General features: G+C 33.4%; 1 long non-coding RNA gene, 16 other non-coding genes and 2 pseudogenes across 25 annotated transcripts in view; all 19 read left to right on the top strand.

The window, feature by feature from the left end:
- LOC144378889 (uncharacterized) overlaps window positions 1–7370 on the top strand; it is an 83113-nt gene extending 75743 nt beyond the window's left edge. For all 9 annotated transcript variants that reach the window (XR_013440834.1, XR_013440832.1, XR_013440831.1 and 6 more), the window contains 7 exons: window positions 608–693; window positions 1627–1712; window positions 2530–2608; window positions 3739–3810; window positions 4714–4806; window positions 5689–5766; window positions 6833–7370. This is a non-coding gene — a long non-coding RNA (uncharacterized LOC144378889). The remainder of the gene's footprint in view (window positions 1–607; window positions 694–1626; window positions 1713–2529; window positions 2609–3738; window positions 3811–4713; window positions 4807–5688; window positions 5767–6832) is intronic.
- On the top strand, window positions 1021–1088 carry LOC118537302 (small nucleolar RNA SNORD113/SNORD114 family; annotated as a pseudogene).
- Window positions 2048–2122, top strand: LOC118537297 (small nucleolar RNA SNORD113/SNORD114 family). The gene has a single exon (XR_004918053.1). It is a non-coding gene; the product is annotated as a small nucleolar RNA SNORD113/SNORD114 family (small nucleolar RNA).
- Window positions 3156–3230, top strand: LOC118537311 (small nucleolar RNA SNORD113/SNORD114 family). The gene has a single exon (XR_004918067.1). It is a non-coding gene; the product is annotated as a small nucleolar RNA SNORD113/SNORD114 family (small nucleolar RNA).
- Window positions 4153–4224, top strand: LOC118537292 (small nucleolar RNA SNORD113/SNORD114 family). The gene has a single exon (XR_004918049.1). It is a non-coding gene; the product is annotated as a small nucleolar RNA SNORD113/SNORD114 family (small nucleolar RNA).
- LOC118537308 (small nucleolar RNA SNORD113/SNORD114 family) lies at window positions 5122–5193 on the top strand. Its single transcript, XR_004918064.1, has one exon. It is a non-coding gene; the product is annotated as a small nucleolar RNA SNORD113/SNORD114 family (small nucleolar RNA).
- Window positions 6110–6184, top strand: LOC118537294 (small nucleolar RNA SNORD113/SNORD114 family). The gene has a single exon (XR_004918050.1). It is a non-coding gene; the product is annotated as a small nucleolar RNA SNORD113/SNORD114 family (small nucleolar RNA).
- LOC118537309 (small nucleolar RNA SNORD113/SNORD114 family) lies at window positions 7233–7305 on the top strand. The gene has a single exon (XR_004918065.1). It is a non-coding gene; the product is annotated as a small nucleolar RNA SNORD113/SNORD114 family (small nucleolar RNA).
- An 818-nt stretch (window positions 7371–8188) lies between the features above and the next one.
- LOC118537313 (small nucleolar RNA SNORD113/SNORD114 family) lies at window positions 8189–8263 on the top strand. Its single transcript, XR_004918070.1, has one exon. It is a non-coding gene; the product is annotated as a small nucleolar RNA SNORD113/SNORD114 family (small nucleolar RNA).
- A 1213-nt stretch (window positions 8264–9476) lies between these two features.
- Window positions 9477–9547, top strand: LOC118537295 (small nucleolar RNA SNORD113/SNORD114 family). Its single transcript, XR_004918051.1, has one exon. It is a non-coding gene; the product is annotated as a small nucleolar RNA SNORD113/SNORD114 family (small nucleolar RNA).
- A 2067-nt stretch (window positions 9548–11614) lies between these two features.
- Window positions 11615–11686, top strand: LOC118537300 (small nucleolar RNA SNORD113/SNORD114 family). The gene has a single exon (XR_004918055.1). It is a non-coding gene; the product is annotated as a small nucleolar RNA SNORD113/SNORD114 family (small nucleolar RNA).
- Window positions 11687–13514: 1828 nt separating this feature from the next.
- Window positions 13515–13586, top strand: LOC118537291 (small nucleolar RNA SNORD113/SNORD114 family). Its single transcript, XR_004918048.1, has one exon. It is a non-coding gene; the product is annotated as a small nucleolar RNA SNORD113/SNORD114 family (small nucleolar RNA).
- An 892-nt stretch (window positions 13587–14478) lies between these two features.
- Window positions 14479–14550, top strand: LOC118537315 (small nucleolar RNA SNORD113/SNORD114 family). The gene has a single exon (XR_004918072.1). It is a non-coding gene; the product is annotated as a small nucleolar RNA SNORD113/SNORD114 family (small nucleolar RNA).
- A 476-nt stretch (window positions 14551–15026) lies between these two features.
- Window positions 15027–15100, top strand: LOC118537331 (small nucleolar RNA SNORD113/SNORD114 family). Its single transcript, XR_004918084.1, has one exon. It is a non-coding gene; the product is annotated as a small nucleolar RNA SNORD113/SNORD114 family (small nucleolar RNA).
- Window positions 15101–15990: 890 nt separating this feature from the next.
- Window positions 15991–16059, top strand: LOC118537304 (small nucleolar RNA SNORD113/SNORD114 family). The gene has a single exon (XR_004918059.1). It is a non-coding gene; the product is annotated as a small nucleolar RNA SNORD113/SNORD114 family (small nucleolar RNA).
- A 2106-nt stretch (window positions 16060–18165) lies between these two features.
- Window positions 18166–18240, top strand: LOC118537307 (small nucleolar RNA SNORD113/SNORD114 family). Its single transcript, XR_004918062.1, has one exon. It is a non-coding gene; the product is annotated as a small nucleolar RNA SNORD113/SNORD114 family (small nucleolar RNA).
- A 3222-nt stretch (window positions 18241–21462) lies between these two features.
- On the top strand, window positions 21463–21534 carry LOC118537275 (small nucleolar RNA SNORD113/SNORD114 family). The gene has a single exon (XR_004918035.1). It is a non-coding gene; the product is annotated as a small nucleolar RNA SNORD113/SNORD114 family (small nucleolar RNA).
- Window positions 21535–22435: 901 nt separating this feature from the next.
- On the top strand, window positions 22436–22510 carry LOC118537326 (small nucleolar RNA SNORD113/SNORD114 family). Its single transcript, XR_004918080.1, has one exon. It is a non-coding gene; the product is annotated as a small nucleolar RNA SNORD113/SNORD114 family (small nucleolar RNA).
- Window positions 22511–23424: 914 nt separating this feature from the next.
- Window positions 23425–23500, top strand: LOC118537280 (small nucleolar RNA SNORD113/SNORD114 family; annotated as a pseudogene).
- Window positions 23501–24185: the final 685 nt, after the last annotated feature.

The raw sequence follows: 24185 nt of genomic DNA on the forward strand, positions 1-24185 counted from the left end.
TTTACTTACTTACTTATTTACTTATTTTTAGAAGGAAAGGGCAGAGGGAGAGGGAGAGAGAGAATCCTAAGCAGGCTCCATGCCCAGTGCAGAGCCTGACATGGGGCTCGATCCCATGACACCGAGATCATGACCTGAGCTGAAATTAAGAGTTGGGTACTTAACCGAATGAGCCACCCAGGCGCCCCTTGGATGAATATATTTATATTTGTTATTATTAATGGACCAATGATAGAATTATTAAAGGAAATATAAATAATAGATGAAGAAGAAAAGGTGAATTATTATCTAACTATGAACATAGTATGGTGAGGCCAGAAACACTAATAAAATTTGCAAACACTGATGCCCTTCATGAAATAGATGTTTCAAGGGTGTCCCTTCTTTGGTCAAGGATTATATAGACATGAATAATTAAGAGTCAGTTTCATTATTCTCGGTCAGTGTCAAGTTTGATGTTTTCCTTTTTGTTAAGAGAAGAAGATCTATGTTATGAGAAATTTATGAATTCCTAAAAGATTGAGTAAATTCATTGCGGAAGGCAAGAATCTATGGGGATAAAATTTTATCATTTTTTCTGTCCTTCACTATGGTTTGTACTTCTCAGAATGGACACATTCGAGCTACCCAAGCATTATTGCCTGGTGGTGAACTCTATGACCGCACCTGCGGGACAGAAGCACAGAGACCAATGTGAGTAAAAGTCAAATTTCTTATCTTTGTTCTAGTGATTTTTTTCAGCACATTTGCTGCATTATTCGAAAATTCCACATCGAATCACAGGTTAACTGTAGCTCTGTGATAAATATTGAATTTCAGAAAACATTATATTGATTAATGCATGTATGGAAAACTGAGGATAATTAATGAAGGATACTGATGTGAGAATAAGTCTATATTCAGTTTAAAGACATAAAGACTCATTTCAGTTTTTGTGGATAATAGGGTTTTAAATTATTAGTGAACCAATGATTTAATCAATATACAAAGAGAATATAATGTAGAGAAGAGAGACAATATTGGATCGATGATGACCACTGGTGGCGTATGAGTCGGATACGATGAATACGTGGAACTCTGAGGTCCAACAGAAAATTAATCTAATACATTCTCATTATTTGAAGGCATCCAATAGACAGATGTCAGGAATATAGTAAGATCTTGTTTTTGGTCTTAGTGTTCATGCATTTATATGTATCATTACAATTGGATAAATAAGAGATTCTATAAATAAATACAGAAATAAAAATGATGATGGGAGTGAAGCATTGTCTAATTATAAAAAGATATTATTAGGCAATAATTAAGACCTAATTTATTAATTTATTATTAATGATTAATAACTAATACTATTAATATACCATGGAAACCCTGAAGTTCAATTAGAAGCCAGTTGTACATGACTGTTACTATACAGCTAAGGATGATATAGACAGGATAAGTTACAGACCATGCTCATCGTCTGGGTCAGTGGTAAATTTGAAGTTTGTTTTCTTAAGGGAGTAAAATACACACACGAAATTAATGGTGGCCAAAATGACTGACTACATGAGAGGGCAAAGGTGAAGACCAATGGAAAGAATGTCTCAACCTTTCTAATCATTTGCTCTGCCTTATACTCCTCAGAACAGACACACCACACCTGAGTTGAGGATTCTTCCTTGATCATGAACTCCAGATTTAATCTCTATTTTAGGAGTTGGAAGACCAATGTGAGTAATAAACAAAATTCTTGACTTGCTTTGGGTGGTGGTGTGTCTAAAGGTATTCACTGCAGTAATAAAAAGATGAAATCTATTCAGATGGTCAGCTGTGTCCTAGTGACAAACATGGGGTTAAAATGAAGTATTACATTGATTAAAGCATTTATGAAAAACTGATAATAAATATGACAGAAGTATAATAATGTGGGAATGGTTCCAGATATATATTAGGGTGATCAAGGCCCTTTTGAGTTTTTGTGAATCATACAGTTTTAAAATTATAATTAGTGAATTAATGAAATAATAAACAATGTAGAAATGAATGAAGAGAAGGGGGTCTTTTCTGGATCAATGATGATAACTGCCAGCGTATGAATCACGGATGATGAATGATACGTGTCTGGAACTCTGAGGTCCAACACAAAAGAGATGTGGTCTTTCTCTTCATGCATTTCCATTCTTGATTATAATTGGATCAATAAAATATCAATAAGGAAACATGTAAAAAAAGTGAATTGTAGAAACGTCCAATTTAAAAAATACATGAGGAGGCAAGAAGTTCTATTAATATAATTTGAAAACACTGAAGTCCAAAGAGAAATAAATGGTACACATCTGTCCCCTCTTTGGCTCAGATTATATAGATAGGACAAATTATAGACAATGTTGATGAAGTTCGAAGTGGTTAATTTTTATAAAAGATGATGAAATGAATATTCTCCAGTAATGATTTCCTAAATGCCTGACTAAATGAAAGATGTAAAGCAAGGGTCAATGGAAGAATGACTCATTTTTTTTCTCATGTTCTCTGCTTGGTACTCTTCAGAATGGATGCTCTAGCTGATTTCATCTTCTGCTCTGATCAAGATTGTTATGTTGCTTTTGTCTTAGGAGAGGAAAGCAAGGTGAGTAGTAATAGAGATTCTGTCTTGGTTTCGGTCATTTGTTTAAGGGTATTCACAGTATAATCAAAAATTAATAAATATAATCAAAAAGTAATTTATGGCCCAATGATAAATATGATTTGAAACATATTGACTACTTGATAACATGTAACACTGAGTCTGATTAATGAGAGAAATATAATCTATGTTGGCAATTATTCTATAGATAGAAGTTAGGAGTATTCAAGTTGTTGATTTTTTTTTTAAACTTTTATTCATTTATTTGAGAGAGAGAAAGTGAGAGAGAGAGAAAGAGAACACAAGAGTGGGGAGGGTCAGAGGGAGAAGCAGACTCCCAGCTGAGCAGGGAGCCTGATCTGGGGCTTCATCCCAGGACTCCAGGATCATGACCTGAGCAGAAGGCAGCTGCTTAACCGACTAAGCCACCCAGGCACCCCGAAGTTGTTGATTCTTTAGTTTTTGTTAATCATGTATTTTACTGTAATCAATGATTTAATGATTGAACTGATACAAATGTAGAAATGAATGAAAAAAAGTGGGTCTTCTATGTACCTATGATAATTACTGGTGGCAGATGAGTTATGGATGATGAATACTATTTATCTAGAATGCTGAGGTCTAATTCACTACATAGTCTTTCTCTCTGTTTATTTGATCCTATGGACAGATGTTCGGAAAGCACAAAGATAATGGTTTTACTGCATTCATAGATTTAGATTGATTATTACAAATGGATCAAGGATAGAGTCATTGAAGAATATGAATATCAGATAAATATAATCATAAAGAATTGTCCAACTGTGAAGACCTGTGTTTAGGCAAGAAATATTAATAAAAATTGCAAACACTGACACCCAGTAAGAATTAAATGAATCAAGAATGTCACTTCTTTAGTCAATGATCATTTAGACATGAATAATTAGAGTCAATTTTATTGTTCTGGGTCAATCTTAAGTTTGAGGAATTTTGTTACTGTTGTTAAAAGAAAAAAAATCAATGTTATGAAATATTCATAGATATCTAAATGAGTAAATGAAATGTGGAAAGCAAGAATCAATGGAAATAAAAGTTTTATTCTATTTTTTTATCATCGACTGTGCTTTTCATGTTTCAAAATGGACACATTTGAGCTGATTTAAGCAATATTCCGTGGTGGCGAGCTCAAGTGGTTGCATTTCTGTGTTGAAGGCACAGAGAGCAATGTGAGTAATATCCAGTTTCTTGTCTTGGTTTCAATGATTATTTTATTCAGTGTATTCAGTATTATTTGAGAGTTCCATGTAGTAGAATCACAGAAGGCCAACAATAGCTCAGTGATAAATATTGAATTTTGTGAAACATTATATTGGTTTAATGCATAAATAAATAAGAGCATAATTTTAAAAGAGATATATTGATGTGAGAATGATTCTATTTACAGATTAAGGATATCATGACTTTTCTTGGGCTTTTGTGAATGATAGGGTTTTAACATTATTACTAGTGATTTAATGAATTAGTCAATAGACAATGTAGAATTGAATGAAGGAAAAGAGGGACAATAATGGATCGATGATGACCACTGGTGGCGTATGAGTCGGATACGATGAATACGTGTCTGGAACTCTGAGGTCCAACAGAAATGGAATCTGGTTTATTGTCTTGTTTGAGGTGATTCCATAAACAGATATCAAGAATATACAAAGATCTTGGTTTTGGTCCTTATGTTCATGCATTTTCTTTCAATTTTAATAACTGGATTGATGAAATAATCAATAAACAAACATAAATAAATAAAGATGAAAACAGTGAAATCTTGTCCAATTACAAAAATATGTGGTTAGGTAATGAATAGTATTAGTGTATATTTAACATGCTGATGTCTATGAGGGAATATATGGTACAGGACTTGTTCTTTGAGGATGATATAATTATTGATAAGTAATAGTCAATGTTCATATTCTTTATTAGCTAGATTGATATTGTTCATTTACTTATGAGAAAATAAAATATGCATTATTGCAATATACTGCTTAATAAGTGACTAAATTAAAAATGTGATTGAAGGACCAGTGAACATAATATCTCAATCCTTTTTTTATCTTGCTCTACTGTGTACTTTTCAGAATGGACACACTTGAGCTAATTTAACATCTTCCATTATCCTGAGTTCTATGGTTGCCTCTATGATAGGAGGATGGGGATTAATGTAAGTAACAGTTGAAATTATTTTCTTGGTTTATGTGTTTTTTTAAGGTAATTCGCTGTATTATTAAAAACCACACTATATAATGAAAAGAGGCACTGTTTTTCAGTGATAAATATGGGATATATAAACTATTATGATGATTAATCTATGCATGGGAGACTGAGATAATTAAAGAGATATATTGATATGAGAATTATCTAGGTAGAAATAGGGTTATATAAGTTCTTCCTCAGTTTTTGTGAATTACAGCATTTAAAATTATTAGTGAAGTAATGATTTACTCAATAAACAATTAGAAATGAATGAGGGTAAAGAGGGAGAATACTGGATCGATGATGACCGCTGGTGGCATATGAGTCATATGTGATGAATCATGTCTGGAACTCTTGAGGTCCAGCAGAAGAGAAATCTGGTTTATTCTCACTGTTTGAAGAGATCCTGTATGGACACATGTCCAGATATACAAGGATCTTGTTTTTGGTGTTAGTGTTCATGCATTTTCTTTCAATTTTTATAATTGGATCAATTAAATAATCAATAAACATAAATAAAGTGTACTGTAATGAAGTAGTGTCCTATTATAGAAATATGCGATTATGCAAGAAATACTATTAACATTCTATGAAAACTCTGAAGTTTAATTAGAAGTAAGAGCTACATGACTTACATGTATTGCTAAGGATGCCAGAGGTCGTGTAAGTCATAGACAATGCTCACGTTCCGGGTCATTGGTAAATTCAAAGTTGTTCATTTTCTTAAGAGAAAAAATATTGACACCAAATTAATAGTTGACCAGTAATGGATTTAATGAAAGGCTAAAAGCAATGACCAATAGAGAATGTCTTGACTATTTTTATGGTATGCTCTGCTTTATACTCCTCAGGACGACAAGTTAGACCTGCTTTAAGGATTCTCCCCTGATCAAGAGCCTTAGGGTTGTATTTTTGTATTGGGGAGACCGGAGACAAATGTGAGTAATAGTCAAACTTCTTGTCTTGTTTGGTATTTTGCTAAGGATATTCATTGTATTAATACAAAACATGAATTATCATTAAAGAAGGTCAGCTGTGTCCTAGTGACAAATATAGGATTAAAATGAAGCATTACATTGATTAAAGCATTTATGAAAAACAGGATAACTGATGAGAGATATAGTGATGTGTGAATGATTCTAGATCTATTCTAGATACATAACTATGGATAACAGTTTCTTCTTCATGTTTTGTGAATCGTATAGTTTGAAATGGTAATTAGTGAATGAATGAATGAATCAATAAACAATGTAGAAATGAATGAAGAGAAGGCGGTCTTTCTGGATCAATGATGATAACTGCCAGCGTATGAATCATGGATGATGAATGATACGTGTCTGGAACTCTGAGGTCCAACACAAAAGAGATGTGGACTTTCTCTTCATGCATTTCCATTCTTGATTATAATCGGATCAGTGAAATATCAATAAGGAAATATATTACAAAAAGTGAGTTGTAGAAATGTCCAATTTTAAAAATATATGAGGCAATGGGCGCCTGGGTGGCTCAGTCGGTTAAGCGACTGCCTTCGGCTCAGGTCATGATCCTGGAGTCCCGGGATCGAGTTCCGCATCGGGCTCCCTGCTTGGCAGGGAGTCTGCTTCTCCCTCTGACCCTCCTCCCTCTCATGCTCTCTGTCTCTCATTCTCTCTCTCTCTCAAATAAATAAATAAAATCTTAAAAAATATATATATATGAGGCAAGAAGTTCTATTAATATAATTTGAAAACACTGAAGTCCAAAGAGAAATAAATGGTACATGGTTGTCCCCTCTTTGGCTCGGATGATATAGATAGGACAAATTATACACAGTTTTTATATTCTGGGTCACTGGGAAGTTCAAAGTAGTTCATTTTTGTAAAAGATAATGAAATAAATATTCTCCAGTAATGATTTCCTAAATGCCGGACTAAATGAAAGATAAAGCAAGGATCAATGGAAGAATGTTTCTTTTTTTCTTTTTTCTTTTTTTTTTTATCATCTGCTCTGCTCCGTACTCCTCAGAATGGACACACTCCAGCTGATTGTAACATTCTTCCAAGGTCATGAGCCCTCTGGTTGCATCTATGTTGGAGGAGCATGGAGACTCCGTGAGTAAGACTCGAAGCTTTTGTTTTGGTTTATTTAGGGCTGTTAAGTGTATTTATTCAAAAGTATTAAATATAATCAAAGAAGGCAAAATATAAGTGTTTAATACCGGATTGATATGAAGCATTATGTTTACTTATCCATAAATATAACACTGAGGTCAGTTAATGAAAGAGATTTAGTCTCTGTAATATTATAGAGACATATGTTAGGAATGTTGAAGGATCTTATTCTTATATTTTAATTTATGTGTATTTTTTGATTAATGAATTAATAAATAAAAGTTTATGAGAATGGAAAGAAAGAGGGCCAGTCTTGGACCAATGATGACAACTGGTGGCGAATGAGTCATATATGATGAATGCTATGTGTCTGGAACTCAGATCTGATACAAAGATAATCTAGTCTGTTTCTCCTGTGTTTAGGGATCCTATGTAAAGATGTCAGTAATAAACAAGGATTTTGTTGTTGATCTTTGTGTTTCTTTACGGTGAATGAATTTTAGTAATTAATTTATAAAACTATTAATGGTAGGATAAAAAATGTATAAATGAATAAAGTTGAGGAGGTGGAAGTATTATTTTTTGGTAAATGTATACCAAGGTAAAAGTATTAATATACATTAGAATGGATATAAAGGGACCAAGTGTATTATATCTTTGATAAGGTTGATATAAACAATGAAATTCTGTAGTCATTTATTTTCTGATTTAGGTCCAAGTTTGAAGTTTATTTTTATGGTAAAAATAAATATATACATTAAGTTAATAAAAGCTTAAATGATTATATAAATGAATGGTGGGCTCCATGGATCAGCGGAAAGGCTCAGCCTTTCCATCCCCTTCTCTGTTTTGTCCTCTTCAGAACAGGTGCTTGAGCCGATTTCGTCTTCTGTGGGATCGGGATTGTCACGTGACATTCCTTTTGTGTTAGGAAAATGGAACAAGGAGAGTAATGGTCAAAAATTTTGTTTTGGTTTGGGTCATTTGTTTGTGTTCATGGAATTATTAAAAAGTAAGAGTATAATAAAAAGGTTCACTATGGCTAACTGATAAATATAAAACATTATATTCATTAATTTATTACATAGCATTGAGATTGATTAATGAAAGAAATATAACCTATGTTGGCAATGATTCTAAGTTAGAAGTTAAGGGCATTCAAGCATCTTATTCTTCAGCTTTTGTGAATTATACTCATTTTAATATTTTCAATGAATTAATGATTTAATCAATACAAGTATAGAAAGGAATTAAGAAAAAGTGGGTCTCATGGACCAGTGATGATGACAGGTGATGGATGAGTCTTGGGTCATGAGCAATATGTGTCTGGATATCTGAGGTCCAACATAATAAATAGTCTATTCCTTCTGTTCTATTTGATCCTGTACATGGATGTTAGGAACATAAAAAGATCAGATTCTTATTTTGAATTTTTAAATTTGGGTTTGTTATTATTAGTGGATCAATGATAGAACCATTAAAGAAATATACGTAATAGTTAAAAAATAGAGGGAGAAGAATTATCCAACTATGAACATATGGTGAGGCAACAAATAATATAATTGAAAATATTTATGTTCATTAAGAAATAAGTGGAGAAAGGGTGTTACCTCCTTAGCTAAGAGTTTATACAGGTAAGCGAGTCTAGTCTTTCTGACTCAGTGTCAAGTTTGAGGTTGTTCCTTTTGTTAAGAGAAAAATATATTAATATCATGAAATTAGTGAGTAAATGAAATATGAAAAGCAAGGATCAGTGGAGATAAGGTCTTAACTTTCTTTTTTTTTTCATTGACTGTACTTCTCTGAACAGACACACTAAGCTGACTAAGCATTGTTTTTGGTGGTGCGCTCCATGATTGTGTCTGTATGTTAGAAACAGAGACCGGGGGCGCCTGGGTGGCTCAGTTGGTTAAGCGACTGCCTTCGGCTCAGGTCATGATCCTGGAGTCCCAGGATCGAGTCCCGCATCGGGCTCCCTGCTCGGCGGGGAGTCTGCTTCTCCCTCTGACCCTCCTCCCTCTCATGCTCTCTGTCTCTCATTCTCTCTCTCTCAAATAAATAAATAAAATCTTTAAAAAAAAAAAAAAAAAAAGAAACAGAGACCGATGTGAGTAGTAGTCAAGTTCTTGTCTTGGTTTCAGCTATGTTTTTTTTTAAGGATATTTGGTATATTTTTAAAAGTGCTATATAGAGGCAAATGTAGCTAACTGTGGCCTGGTGACAACTATTGAATTCCTATGAAACATTATATTGATTATTACATGCATGAAATTTAAGATAATTTTTTCCACATTTTATTTTTTATTTTATTTATATTTTTTATTATATCACAGCCTAGCTAGCAGCCAGTAGAGCATGAGACTCTTATTATATCACAGATGAAATTTAAGATAATTAATGAAAGAGATATATTGATATAAGAATGATTCTATACACAGCTTAGGGGTATCATGACTCTTGCATTTTTCTGAATAATAGGGTTTTAACTTATTGTTAGTGAATTAATGAGTTAGTCAATAAACAATGTAGAACTGAATGAAGGAAAAGAGAGACAATATTGGATCAGTGATGACCGCTGGTGGCGTATGAATCGTATATGATGAATACTGTCTGCAACTCTGAGGTCCAACACACAAAAAAATGTAGCCTATTCCCATCGTTTGATGAGATCTTATATATAGATGTCAGGAATATGTGAGGATCTTGTTTTTAGTGTTGTGTTCATGCATTTTTATTCTATTATTATATTTGGATAAATGATTTATAAATAAATCTATAATCTATAATCTTGTTTTTGGTCTTTTATGTTGATACATTCTATTTTTTTTAATTGGATCAATGAAATAAGAAAAGAAAGAAAGAAAGAAAGAAGTACGAAGTGGGTGAAATATTGTCCAGTTACAAAAATATGTGGTTAGACAAGAAATACTGTTAGTATATTTTGAAAACAAATATCTATTAGGAAATATACGATATAATGGTGTTATTCTTTAAGTAACCGTCAGTGTTCATGCTGTTTCTCAGCTACAAGATTGATACTGTTTATTTTATTAAGAAAAATAAAATACACATTATCCCAATTCATTGCTTATTAAGGATGGACTGGATGAAAGGTGGAATGCAGGGACCAATGATCATAAGGTCTCAATTTTTTTTTATCATCTGCTCTGTGTTGTACTCCTTAGAATGATCACCCTTGGCTGAGGTAGACATTCCACCATAGTCACGAGCTCTGTGGTTGCATCTATGTACTAAGAGCATGGAGAACAATGTGCGTAATAGTCAAAATTCTTTCCTTGATTTTGCGGTCTTTTAAAAAAAGATTTTAGCTGCATGATTAATAATGTGATATAAAGTTAAGGATCAAAACCATAGCCAGATAGTAAATTTGAGGCTAATATGAAGCGTTATATTAATTAATCTATATAGGAAGCATTTTGGTTAATTAATGAAAGATATGTCAGTAGGAAGTCATTCTAAAGACAAATGTTGGAGATATTTAAAGCTCTTATTTCAAGTTTTTGTGGTCTCTAAGCATTTATTTTATTGTTATTAGTTAATTGATGAATTAGTCAATAAAATCATGTAGACATTAATGACTATAATGAGGCCCAAATGTGACTGCTCATGTATGAATCTGGAACTCTGAGGCAAACATGGAAATTAATTAGTCTGTTCCCTCTTTTGGAATTGTTTCAGTGAAGAAATGTCTGGAATGTAAAATGATCATATCCTCATAGTGATTTTATGGACATAGATTTGTTGTTATTAATAGAATAATGATGGAACTATTAAACAAATACAAATAAACATGTAAAGAATAAGAGGGCGGAATATTGTCTAACTATTAAAGTTTGTGGTGAAGCAAGAGATATTAGTAATAACCACTGAAAACAGTGATACCCATTAAGAGATAAATGGACAAAGTTCTCACTTCTTTGAGGTCACATATACTCTGATAAGGAAGAGTGAATTTTATCCATTTTGGTAGTGAAATTGAGTTTTTCCTTTTGTAAGATAAAAATATATACATATTAAAAAAATAAATACTGACTATATGAAATATGGGGAGCAAGGATCAATGGCAATTAAGTCTCAGTTTTTTTCTATCACTTGCTCTGCTCTGTCACCCTCAGGATGGATGCACTTGAGCTGATTAAAGCATCTTCTATGGTCGTGAGCTCCTGGTTACCTCTATATAAGAAGAGGACAGAGGTTAATGTGAGAAATAGTTAAAATTCCTTTCTTGGTTTCCATGTGTTTTGTGTTTTTTTTTTAAGTGGGCTCCACGCCCAATGTGGAGCCCAACATGGGGCTTGAACTCACAACCCTGAGGTCAAGACCTGAGCCAAGATCAAGAGTCAGATGCTTAACCAACTGAGCTGCTCAGGCACCACTCCATGTGTTTTTTTAAAGGTAGTTCAGTGTATTATTAAAAAGTGTGAAATATAATTTAAAAAGGCAACTGTATCTCAGTGATAAATATGGAATATATGAAACATTGATTAATCCATGTGTAGAAAACTGAGGATAATTAATAAAAGAGATGCATTGATATAAGAATAATCTATGTGTAGGTTAGGGATACAAAGGCTCTTCTAGGGTTTTGTTTATCATAGCATTCAGAAAGTTATTATTAATGAATTAATGTTTTAATCAATAAATAGAAATGAATGATGAAATAAAAGGACAGTATTGGATCGATGATGACCACTGGTGGCATATGAGTCGTATGTGATGAATACGTGTCTGGAAATCTGAGGCCCAACACAAAAGAAATGTGATCTTTCTCGTCATACATTTATATTCTTTGTTAAAATTGGATCATTGAAATATCACCGTGGAAATAAGTTTTTCAAAAAGCTGAATTGTAGAAGCCATGTCCAGTTTAAAAAATATGTGGGAGACAAGAAATACTATTAATATATTTTGAAAACACTGAAGTCCAAAGAGAAATAAATGGTACCTGAATGTAACCTCTTTGGAGGACAAATTATAGACAATGTTTATGATCTGGGTCAGTGCAAAGTTCAAAGTAGGTTCATTTTCTTAAGACAAAAATGATATAGGGGTGCCTGGGTGGCTTAGTCGTTAAGTGTCTGCCTTCGGCTGAGGTCATGATCCCAAGGTCCTGGGATCGAGCCCCACGTTGGGCTCCCTGCTCCGCAGGAAGCCTGCTTCTTCCTCTCCCACTCCCCCTGCTTGTGTTCTCTCACTGTGTCTCTCTGTCAAATAAATAAATAAAATCTAAAAAAAAAAAAAGAAAAATGAAATAGACTTCAAATAATGATTGCCTAAATGCCTGACTAAATGAAAGACGTAAATCAAGGATAAATGGAATAATGTCTCCTCTTTTTTTTTTTTTTTTAAAGATTTTATTTATTTATTTGAGAGAGAGAGAGAGCACATGAGAGGGGGGAGGGTCAGAGGGAGAAGCAGACTCCCCGCTGAGCAGGGAGCCCGATGTGGGACTCGATCCCGGGACTCGATCCCGGGACTCCAGGATCATGACCTGAGCCGAAGGCAGTCGCTTAACCAACTGAGCCACCCAGGCGCCCCCTAATGTCTCCTCTTTTATCATCTGCTCTGCTCTGTATGCCTCAGAATGGACACACTGCAGCTGACTGTAATATTCTTCCAACTTCACAAGCCCTCTGGTTGCATCTATGTTTTAGGAGCATGACGACCACGTAAGTAATAGTCAAAGTTCTTGTCTTGGCTTGAGTGGTTTGTTTAAGGCTATTTACTGTATTATTCAAAAGTATTCAAAAATACTATTAAAAATATTATCAAAGAAGATAAAATCTGCCAATGTTATTTATTAGGTTGATATGAAGCATTATTTATCCATTTTATTTATTTTATATTTATATATTTCATTTTATTTACATATTTATCTATTTATATTATATTTTATAAATTTGTATTATATTGTAACTATATTTTAAAATATTTAATATTTTATTTACATATTTTATGTATTTAGTTATACATTCTATTATATACTTATATACATTTTATATATGTATAATATATAACATTTTTATTTATATATAAAATATATATTATACAAATAAAGATAAAAAATAAATATCTAAATCCTGAGCCTATGAAATAAAAAGCAAGGCTCTATGGCAATTAAATCTCATTTTTTAAAATCACTTGCTCTGCTCTGTCCTCCTCAGAATGGATGCACTTGGTCTGATTTCATACCTTCATGGGCGTGAGCTCTGTGGTTCCCTCTATGTAATTGGAAGATGCAGATTAAGGTGAGTAACAGTTGATGTTCTATTCTAGGTTAAGTGTTTTTTAGAGGTAATTCACTGTAGTATTTAAAAGTACAAAATGTACTTAAAGAAGGCAATGTATCTCAGTGATAAATATAGGATATATGAAAATTACATTAATTAATCCATGTTTGGAAAACTGAGGATAATTAATGAAAGAGACACATTGATATGGGATTAATCTATGTAACAGATTAGGAATGCAATAACTCTTCTTGGGTTTTGGTGAATCATAGTGTTTAGAAATTATTAGTAGTGAATTAATTTAATCATTAAAGAGAAATGAATGAAGGAAAAGAGAGAGGGTATTGGATCGATGATGACCACTGGTGGCGTATGAGTCATGTATGATGAATACGTGTCTGGAACTCTGAGGTCCAACAGAAGAAATCTAGTCTATTCCCATTTTTTGAAGGTATCCTCTAGACACATACCAGGAATATACAAAGATCTTGTTTTTGGTCTTATAGTTCATGCACTTTCATGCTATTATTATAATTGGATCAATGAGAGAATCTATACATAAATATATAAATTGATATGAATGAGTGAAGTATTGTCCAATTATAAAAATATGTGATTATGCAAGAAATACTGTTCAGATCCTGTGACAACACTGGGCTTCCATTGGAAGTAGATGGTACATGATTCTTGCATGTTTGGCTAAGAATGCCATAGATAGGATAAGTCATGGACAATGTTCGGATTCTGGGTTAGTAGTAAATTTCAAAGTTATTTGTTTTCTTAAGAGAAAAACAATATTTGTACCAAGTTAGTGATTACCTAAGTGCTTTACTAAATGAAAAGTGAAAAGCAACAATCACTGGAGAGAATATCTCACTTTTTTATCATCTGCTCTGCCTTGCACTCCTCAGAAGAGACACACTGGACCTGATCATGAACTCTAAGGCTGCAGTTCTGTTGCAGGAGTTTGGAGGCCAGTGTGAGTAATAATCAGAGTTCTTACCTTCATTCTGGTATTTTGCTTAAGGATATTCACTGTATTAGTAAAAAGTATGAACTATAATCAAAGAATGTGAACTGTATCCTAGTAACAATTATGGGATTAATATGAAGTATTATTTTGATTAATACATATATGAAAAACTGAGGATAGTTAATGGCAGAGATATTGTGAAATGATTCTGGTCACACACTAGGGAGCTCAAGCCCTTGTTTTATTTTTAATAGTAGAGTTTAGAATTATAATTAGTGAATTAATGAGTTAATCGATAAACAATACAGAAATGAATGAAGAGAAAGTGGTCTTCTTTGGATCAATGATAACTGTTGGTGTAGGAGTCACTCATGATGAATGATATGTGTCTGGACCGCTGAGGTCCAACACAGAGGAAATGTGAGGTTTGTTTTTTTTTTAATTGTCATCTGCTCTGATCTATACTCCTCAGAATGAACCCACTTGAGATGATTAAAGCATCTTTCAAGGTCATGTGCTGTCCAGTTGCATCTATGTTGTTAGGAACATTGGAAAGACCAGTGTGAGTAATGTCAGTGTTTGAGCTTAGGTGGTTTGTTTAAGGGCATTCAGTGTATTATTCCAAATATTAAATATAATCAAAGAAGGCAAAATATGCCAGTGTTAAATATCATACTGATATGAAACATTAAGTTGATGAATCCATAAATGTAAACCTTGAGGTCAGTTTTTGAAACAGAGTTAGTCTCTGGAAAAGATTGTAGGAAGAGATATTAAGGATATTAAGGGATCTTCTATTTATTTATTTTTAATTTTGTGTATTTATTAATTTTGTTAAGCCATAAACAATTGTTTATGAGGGTGAAAAGAAAGAGGCCTAATCATGAGTCAGTGGTGATGAATGGTGGTGGATGAATCATGGACAATGAATATTATGTGTCTGGATAACGAGGTGCAACATAATACCAACATAGTGTATTCTGTTTATTTAATCCTATAGAAGGTGTCAGGAATATACCCAATGTAGGTATTGGGTTTATAGATTTAGATTATTATTGTTAATAGACTAATTATAGGACCATTAAAGAAATACAAATAATGAAGAAGAAAGGGCAAGGCATTGTTTAACTCTGAACATTTGTGGACAGGTATGAGATATTATTAGTTCAATTGAAAACACTGAAACTCATTAAGGAATAAAGGGAACAAGAGTGTCATTTGAAAAAAAAAAGAAGAGTGTCATCTGTTTGACTAAGGATCGTATTAGCCCAGATAATTAAGAGTCAGTTTGTTGTTGTTGTTGTTGAATGTCTGTTTCAAGTCTCCTGCTGTTGATTTTGTTAAGATAAAAGTATTTACATGAGGAATAATTTATAAATTCCTAAATGAGTGGGCAAAAATGTGGAAGTCAAGGATCAATGCGAATAAGAATTTAACTTTTTTTTTTTTTAAATCATCACCTGTGCTTTGTCCTTCTCAGAATGGACACACTTGAGCTGATTCAAGCAGTACAACCTGGTGGCATAGAGACCAGTGTGAGTAATAAGAGTCAAAGTTCTCGTCTGGGTTTTAATGATTTCTTTTTCATGATATTCAATGTATTTTTTTAAAAGTGCCATATTTAATAAAGATGGTCACCTGTAGCCCAGTGACAAATATTGAAATGACATGAAACATAAAAATGTAGGATATTTAAAGAGAGAGATATATTGATGTGAAAATAATTCTATATACAGAATAGGGATTTCAGGGTTGCTATTTTTTTTTGATGATTGGGTTTTAGAATAATTAGTGAATCAATAAATTAGTCAATAACCACTGTAGAAATGAGGAAAACAGGTACAATATTGGATCGATGACCACTGGTGGCGTATGAGTTGTGCACGATGAATATGTGTCTGGAACTCTGAGGTCCAACACAGATGGATTCTGGTCCATTGCCCCCATTTAAGTGATCTTTTAGACATGTGTCAGGAATATATAAGGATCTTCTTTTGGCCTTTACGTTCAGGCATTTCTGTTATTATAATTAGTTCAATGAAATAATAAATATATAGAGAAAGATGAAGGTAGTGAAACTTTGTCCAATTATTAAAATATGTGGTTAGGCAAGGAATACTATTACTGTATATTAAAAACAAATACCTATTTTGAAAGATACATATGCATCTATTCTTTGACTAAAGATGATATAGTTATTCATAAGTAATAGTCAATATTCATGTTTTCTGTCAAGGACGATGTCATTATTGTTCATTCACTGATTGAAAGGTGGAATACAGGGATGAATGAACATAAGATCTCAATCATTTTATATCTGCTCGGTCTATACTCCTTTGAATGGTCACCCTCAGCTGATTGAAGCAATCCACCATAGCCATGAGTTTTGTGGTTGCATCTATGTGTGAAGAGCATGGAGCACAATGTGAGTAATAGTCAAAATTCTTTTCTTGGTTTTGTGGTTTTACAAAAAGGTTTTCTCTGCATTATTAAAAAGTGTGAAATATCATCAGTGATCGGCCAAACATGCTTAAAAAAATACGATGTTAATATGAAGCATTAGTTAACTAATCTTTGTAGGAAATTTTTTTGTCAACTGTACTTCAATAAAAAAAAATCAATGGTAGGGGTGGGAGGATGGGTTAGCCTGGTGATGGGTATTGAGGAGGGCACGTTCTGCATGGAGCACTGGGTGTTATGCACAAACAATGAATCATGGAACACTATATCTAAAACTAATGATGTAATGTATGGGGATTAACATAACAATAAAAAAATTAAAAAAAAAAGAAAAAAGAAAAACAAACAAACAAACAAACAAAATCAATGGTAGGATAAATAGAATGTAAACTGATAAATCTGAAGAGGGTAAAACACTTTATTGTTAAGATATATAATAAGGAAATATAATTGGAATGGAAAATAAAATGATCAAGTATATATGTCTTGAGTGAGAATGATAGTGGTAAGTAATAGGTATTGATTGAGTCTATTAAAACTTTGACATTTAATTTAAGAGAAAAACAAATATTACCACTATTAAATGTCCAGATGACTATGCAAACGAATAATGGAAACTATGAATCAATGGAGAAAAAGTCTCAACCATTTTAGTTACATTTTCTGCTTAGTACTCTTCAGAATGGATGCTGGAACTGATTTCAGCTTCTGCCTCATTAAATAGTCATGGTGCCACTGTATGGAGAGAGACCAAAGTAAGTAATGGTCAAAGTTGAATGAATAATATGAGTGTGGGACTCTGAGGGCCAATACAAAAGGAATCTAGTGTATTCCCCATATTTCAAGTCATACTTTAGGCATATTTCAGGATTATACAGTGATTTTTTTCTTGGTCTTTGTGTTCATGAATTATAAAAATATAATTATGAAAGAATCAATAGCAGAATAAGTTAGCACAGGTATAAATGAATAAAGATGAAGAGGGTGAAGCATTTTTCATTACTAAAATATATAGTCAGGAAAATGAATATTACTATCCACTGGAATGGATAATAAATGACCAACCAAATGAAGGTAAAAAGCAAGGGAGAATGGAGACAATTTCTCAATCTTGATATCATCTGCTGTGATGCTCTATACTTCTTAGAATGGTCACTCCTGACCTGATTTAAGGATTCTTCCAAGGTCACGAACTGTATGGTTGCATCTTTGTGTGGGGAGCATGGAGAACAATGTGAGTAATAGTCAAAGTTCTTGACTTAGTTTGATTGGTTTTTTTAAGAAAATTATTCACTGCATTATTAAACAGTATTGAATATAATCAAAGAAGGCCAACCATAGTGATATTTAATATCAGATTGATATGAAGCATTACATGTTTAGTCCATAAATGAAACATTGAGTTCAGTTAAATGAAAGAGATTTAGTCTTTATGTGAATGATTCTATAGGTGGATGTTATGGGATAATCAAGGACCTTATTCTTGTGTTTTTGTGATTTACGTGCATTTCCTTATTAATTAGTTAATAAATAAATGTAGATGAGGATGAAGATGGGCAATTATGGTCCAATGATGATAACTGGTGGCTTTTGAGTCATATGCAATGAATACCTCATATCTAGAACCCTGAGGTCCAACACAGAAAGACTAATCCATTCACCATATATTAAGACTGTAGATAGATTTCAGCATTCTACAATGATCTTTTCCTTGGTCTTTGTGTTCATAAATTTTAAAAATATGATTATAAAAGAATCAATGGCAAGAATAAATTTGCAAATGTATAAATGAATAAAGATGAAGAGGGTGAAACATTGTTCATTACTAAAATATATAGCCAGGAAAATGAATATTAATATTCACTGGAGGGCGCCTGAGTGGCTCAGTTGTTAAGCAACTGCCTTCGGCTCGGGTCATGGTCCCAGGGTCCTGGGATCGAGTCCCATATCGGGCTCTCTGCTCTGCGGGAAGCCTGCTTCTCCCTCTCCCACTCCCCCTTGCTTGTGTTCCCTCTCTCGCTGTGTCTCTCTCTGTCAAATAAATAAATAAAATCTTTAAAAAAAAAATATTCACTGGAATGGATAATAAATGGACCAAGTGTATTACATCTTTGAGTAAGGGTGACATGGATGGTGACAGGTAGTAGTCAGTATCACCCTGAGTCAGTTGTGAGTTTGATGTTTATTGTACTGAGAGGAAAATAAATATCACTGTACATTAATAAACACTTAAATGACTATGTACGTGAACGATTTAAACTGTGGGTCAATGGGGAGAATGTCTCTCTTTTTTTTTTTTTTATCATTGTGTCTTCTTGGTACTCTTCAGAATGGATGCACTGAGCTGAATTTAGCTTTTGCCATAATTAAGGTTATGTTGTCTCTGTGTCAGGAAAGAGAACAAAGTGAGTAATAGCCAAAGATCTTAGCTTGGCTTTAATCATTTGTTTGTTTTTGTTTTTGTTTTTTTTAAATTTTATTTTATTATGTTATGTTAGTCACCATACAATACATCATTAGTTTTTGATGTGGTGATCCGCGATTCATTGTTTTCATATAACACCCAGTGTTCCATGCAGTACGTGCCCTCCTTAATACCCATCACCGATCTAACCCATCCCCCACCCCATTCCCCTCTAAAACCCTCAGTTTGTTTCCTGGAGTCCATAGTCTCTCATGGTTTGTCTCCCTCTCTGATTTCCCCCCCTTCATTTTTCCCTTCCTTCTCCTAATGTCCTCCATGCTATTCCTTATGTTCCACAAATAAGTGAAACCGTATGATAATTGACTTTCTCTGCTTGACTTATTTCACTTAGCATAATCTCCTCCAGTCCCATCCATGTTGATGTAAAAGTTGGGTATTCATCCTTTCTGATGGCTGAGTAATATTCCTTTGTATATATGGACCATATATTCTTTATCCATTCATCTGTTGAAAGACATCTAGGCTCTTTCCACAGTTTGGCTATTGCGGACATTGCTGCTATGAACATTGGGGTGCACATGGCCCTTCTTTTCACTACATCTGTGTTTTTGGGGTAAATACACAGGAGTGCAATTACTGGGTCATAGGGTAGCTCTATTTTTAATTTTTTGAGGTACCTCCACACTGTTTTCCAAAGTGGCTGTACCAACTTGTACCACTTCCCACCAACAGGGTAAGAGTGTTCCCCTTTCTTCACAACCTCTACAACATTTGTTGTTTCTTGCCCTGTCAATTTTTGCTGTTCTAACTGGTATAAGGTGGTATCTGACTGTGGTTTTGATTTGAATTTCCCTGATGGCTAATGATGATGAACATTTTTTCATGTGTCTGTTAGCCATTTGTATGTCTTCTTCAGAGAAGTGTCTGTTCATGTCTTCTGCCCATTTTTTGACTGGATTATTTTTTGGGTGTTGAGTTTGAGACGTTCTTTATTAATCATTTGTTTAAGAGTATTCTCAGCATTGATAAAATGTATTAAACAGAACAAAAAAGTTATCCATGGCACAAAAATAGATATAATAGGAAACATTGTGTTGATGAATCAAAAAAAAAAAAAAAAGGAAAATACATCATATATAGTATATGGGAATGAATTCTATAGAACAGCATTAAACACATTCAGCGATTTTGTGCTCATGTTTTCTTGAATAAATGTGTCTTTTATTAGTATCTAAGAACTAATGATTTAATTGAGGACAAATGTAAAACGCATGAAGAAAGTGAGGGTCTAGCATGGACAGGTAATGATGATTGGTGGTGTACGAGTTGTGGATGAGCAATACGTGTGGGGTTCAACACAATACCTAGTCTATTTCCTGTTTAAAATGATCCAGTAGTCACATGTTAGGAATATATAGATATCATGTTCTCATTTTAGATTCATACATTTAGATTCACTATTACTAATGAATCGATGATAGAACCATTAAACAAATATAAATAGATAAAGAAGAGGATGAAGTGTTTTTCAATTATAAACCTATGTGATGATCAGGCAAAAAATATTACTAAAAATTGAAAACACTGATGCTTATTAAGAAATAAATGGATTAAGAATATTATCTCTTTGGTTTACGATCATGTAGACACTGTTTAGTAAGAGTCAATTTTACTGTTCTATATCAGATCCAAGTTTGAGATTATTCCTTTTGTTAAGAGAAAAAAACATTTATGGAAAATTAATAAATATATCAATGAGTAACTGAAATGCAGAAATCAAGGATCAATGGAGATAAGATCTGCATTTTTTTGTTTGTTTGTTTTTTTAGTAATCACTTGTTCTGCTCTGTATTCTTCAGAGCAGACCCACTTGAGCTGATTTAACACTTTCCATGGTCACGAGCTCTATGGTTGCATATGTGTGCTAGGAGCATGGAGACCAATGTGAGTAGTAGTCAAAGTGTTTGTCTTGGTTTAGGTGGTTTTTTAAAGAGTATTCAATGTATTATTAAAAAGATGGCCAATTGTACAGTTGTGATAAATGTGAGATTGATTTTTTTAAAATATTTTATTTATTTGAGAGAGAGAGAGAGAGCACAAAGGGGAGAGGGTCCAAGGGAGAAGCAGACTCCCTGCAGAGCAGGAAGCCCGATGCGGGACTTGATCCTGGGACTCCAGGATTATGACCTGAGCCGAAGGCAGTAGCTTAACCAACAGAGCCACCCAGGCACTCTAAATGTGAGAATGAGATGGTGCATTACATTGATTATTACATATATGTAAAGCTGAGGTTAATTAATGAAAGTCCACTATACAGATTCGGGACATAAAAACTCTTCTTGGGTTTTTGTGAATTATAGTGATTACAGATTATTATTAATGAATTAATGATCAATAAACAAATGGAATTGAATGACGAAAAAGAGGGACAATACTGGATCAATGATGACCACTGGTGGCGTATGAGTTATGTATGATGAATACGTGTCTGGAACTCTGAGGTCCAACAGAAGAGAAATCTAGTCCATTTCCTTTTTTTAAAGCGATTCTACATACAGAGGTCAGGAATACACAAAGATCTTTTTGGCCTTGTGCTCATGGTTTTTCATTCCATTATTATAACTGGATAAGTGAATTGAAAGAAAGAAAGAGAAAAAGAAAGAGAGAAAGGTAAGTGGAGTGAACCATTGTCCAATTATAAAAATACGTGATCAGGCAAGAAATGCTGTGGATATATTTTCAAAACACTGAAGTTCAACAGCATATGACTGTTACCTCTTAGATTAGGGAGAGTATAGACAGTATAAATTATAGACAGTGTTTATGTTTTGGGTCAGTGGCAAATTCAAAATTGTTTTCTTAAGAGAAAATGAAATAAATACACTTGAAATTAACAATTGCACAAATGACTGTCTAAATTAAAGATGAAAGGCAAGGATCAATGGAGAGATGGCATAATTTTTTTTATCATCTGTTCTGCTCTGTACTCCTCAGAATGGGCACACTTGAGCTGATGTCAGCATCTTTCATGGTCTTGAGCTCCTGGTTCCATGTATTTGTTAGAGGCATGGAGAGCAAAGTGAGTAATAACGTTCTCATCTTGGTTTGTGTTCTTTTAGAGGATTCAATGTGTAACAAGGTTTGAAATATAATCAAATAAGGCCACATGTAGCCTACTAGTAAATACAGGGTAGATATGAAGCATTATATCAATGGGTGCATATATAAAAACCTGAAGATATTAATGAACGAGATATATTGATATGACAATTGTTCTATATACAGATTAGAGATATTAGGGCTCTTTCTCAGTTTTTGTGAGTCATAGAGTTTGAAAGTATAATTAGTGAATTAATGAATTAATCAATAAATATCATAGAAATGAATGAAGAGAAAGTGGACTAATCTTGGATCAATGATGACGGCTGGTGGCGTATGAGTCATATACGATGAATGCTACGTGTCTGGAACTCTGAGGTCCAACCCAAAAAAATTCTAGTCCATTTTCTCTTTTTGAAATGATTCTATAAACAGATGTCAGAAACATACAAGGATTTCATTTTGGTCTTTGTGTTCATGTATATTCAAACTATTATTACAATTGGATCAATGAAAGAACATTGAAAATGTATAGGTAAAGATGAATAAGGTTAAGCATTGTCCAATTATAAAAATATATGGTAAGACAAAAAATGCTGTTGATATATATTGAAAACTCTGATATTCACTAAGAAGTGAATATTCTTTGATTAAGGATGTTACAGACAGCATTACCAATAGTCAGTGCTCAGATTCTGTGTCAGTGGCAAGACCTACACTGTTTATTTAAGAGAAGGTAAAAATGTTATCCCAAATAACTACCTAGATGACTGACTAAATAAAAAGTGGAATACAAGGGCTGACGCTGATAATGTCTCAACCTTTCTTTATCTCCTCCTCTGTTCTGTAAGCCTTAGAACGGACACCCTTGAGCTGATGTAAGATCCTCCAGGGTCGTGAGCTCCATGGTTACATCTCTGCTTTAGGAGCATGGAGATCAATGTGAGTAATAGTCAAGGTTGTTGTCTTGGTTTCAGTGTTTGCTTGTTTTTTTTTTTTTTTTTTTTAAAGGCATTCACTGTATTATTTTAAAAATATGAAATATAATTTTGAAGGTTAACCGTGGCCCCGGCATAAGTATGGGGTTGATGTGAAGCATTGTTTTGATTAATCCTTACATGCAACATTGAAATAAAGTAATGAAAAAGGTGTATTACCATGAGTAATAGTTCTATAGACAGATGTTAGAGATATTTAAGGATCTTACTCTCATGTTTTAGGACTTCAGGTAGTTCTTTTATTATTATTGATGAATTAATAAAATTCATGTAGACACAAATTAAAATGAGGGCCAAGTCTGGATCAATGATGACCACTGGTGGCGGTATGAGTCATGGATGATGACTACTACATGTCTGGAACTCTGAGGTCCAACACTAATACAATAGAAATCTAGTCTATTCCTCTGTTGAAACAAAATCCTATAGATAAATGTTAGAGATATGTAAGAATCTTTTGCTTCTAATTTTATGGCTCATAGATTATGATTATATTAATATCAAAGAATCAATGGAAGGATCAATAAAAATATTTAAATGATTAAAGATGAATGGAGTGAGGCATATTCCAAATTGTGAAAAGATGTGATAAGGAGAACAATACTATTAATATAATCTGGAATGCATAGTAAGTAGACCAAAGGTATTACCTTGGATTACATAGCCATTGGTAAGTAATAATCAGTGTTTTGTTCTGAATCAATGAATTAGAAGTTCAACATTTGTTTTAGTAAGAGAAAAGTAAGCAAATACCACAGTCAATTAATAAATATTAAATGGCTGAGTAAATGGAAGGTGGAATACAAAGGACCAATGGATAGAAGATCTCAAACTTTATTTTCTGCTTTCTCTTATACTCCTCAGAATGGGCACTGGCTCACCAATTCTGGCATTCTGTCATGGCCTCAATGGCTGTCTTAGCATGGAGACCAGAGTGTGTGAGTAATAGTCAAAGTTCTTATCTTGGTTTGGGCAATTTAAGAGCGGTGAATGCATTATTAAGAAGTAGGAAATAGGGGGACGCCTGGGTGGCTCAGTCGGTTAAGCGCCTGCCTTAGGCT

This window comes from Halichoerus grypus, chromosome 8 (assembly GCF_964656455.1).
Source record: "Halichoerus grypus chromosome 8, mHalGry1.hap1.1, whole genome shotgun sequence".
NCBI lineage: Eukaryota > Metazoa > Chordata > Mammalia > Carnivora > Phocidae > Halichoerus > Halichoerus grypus.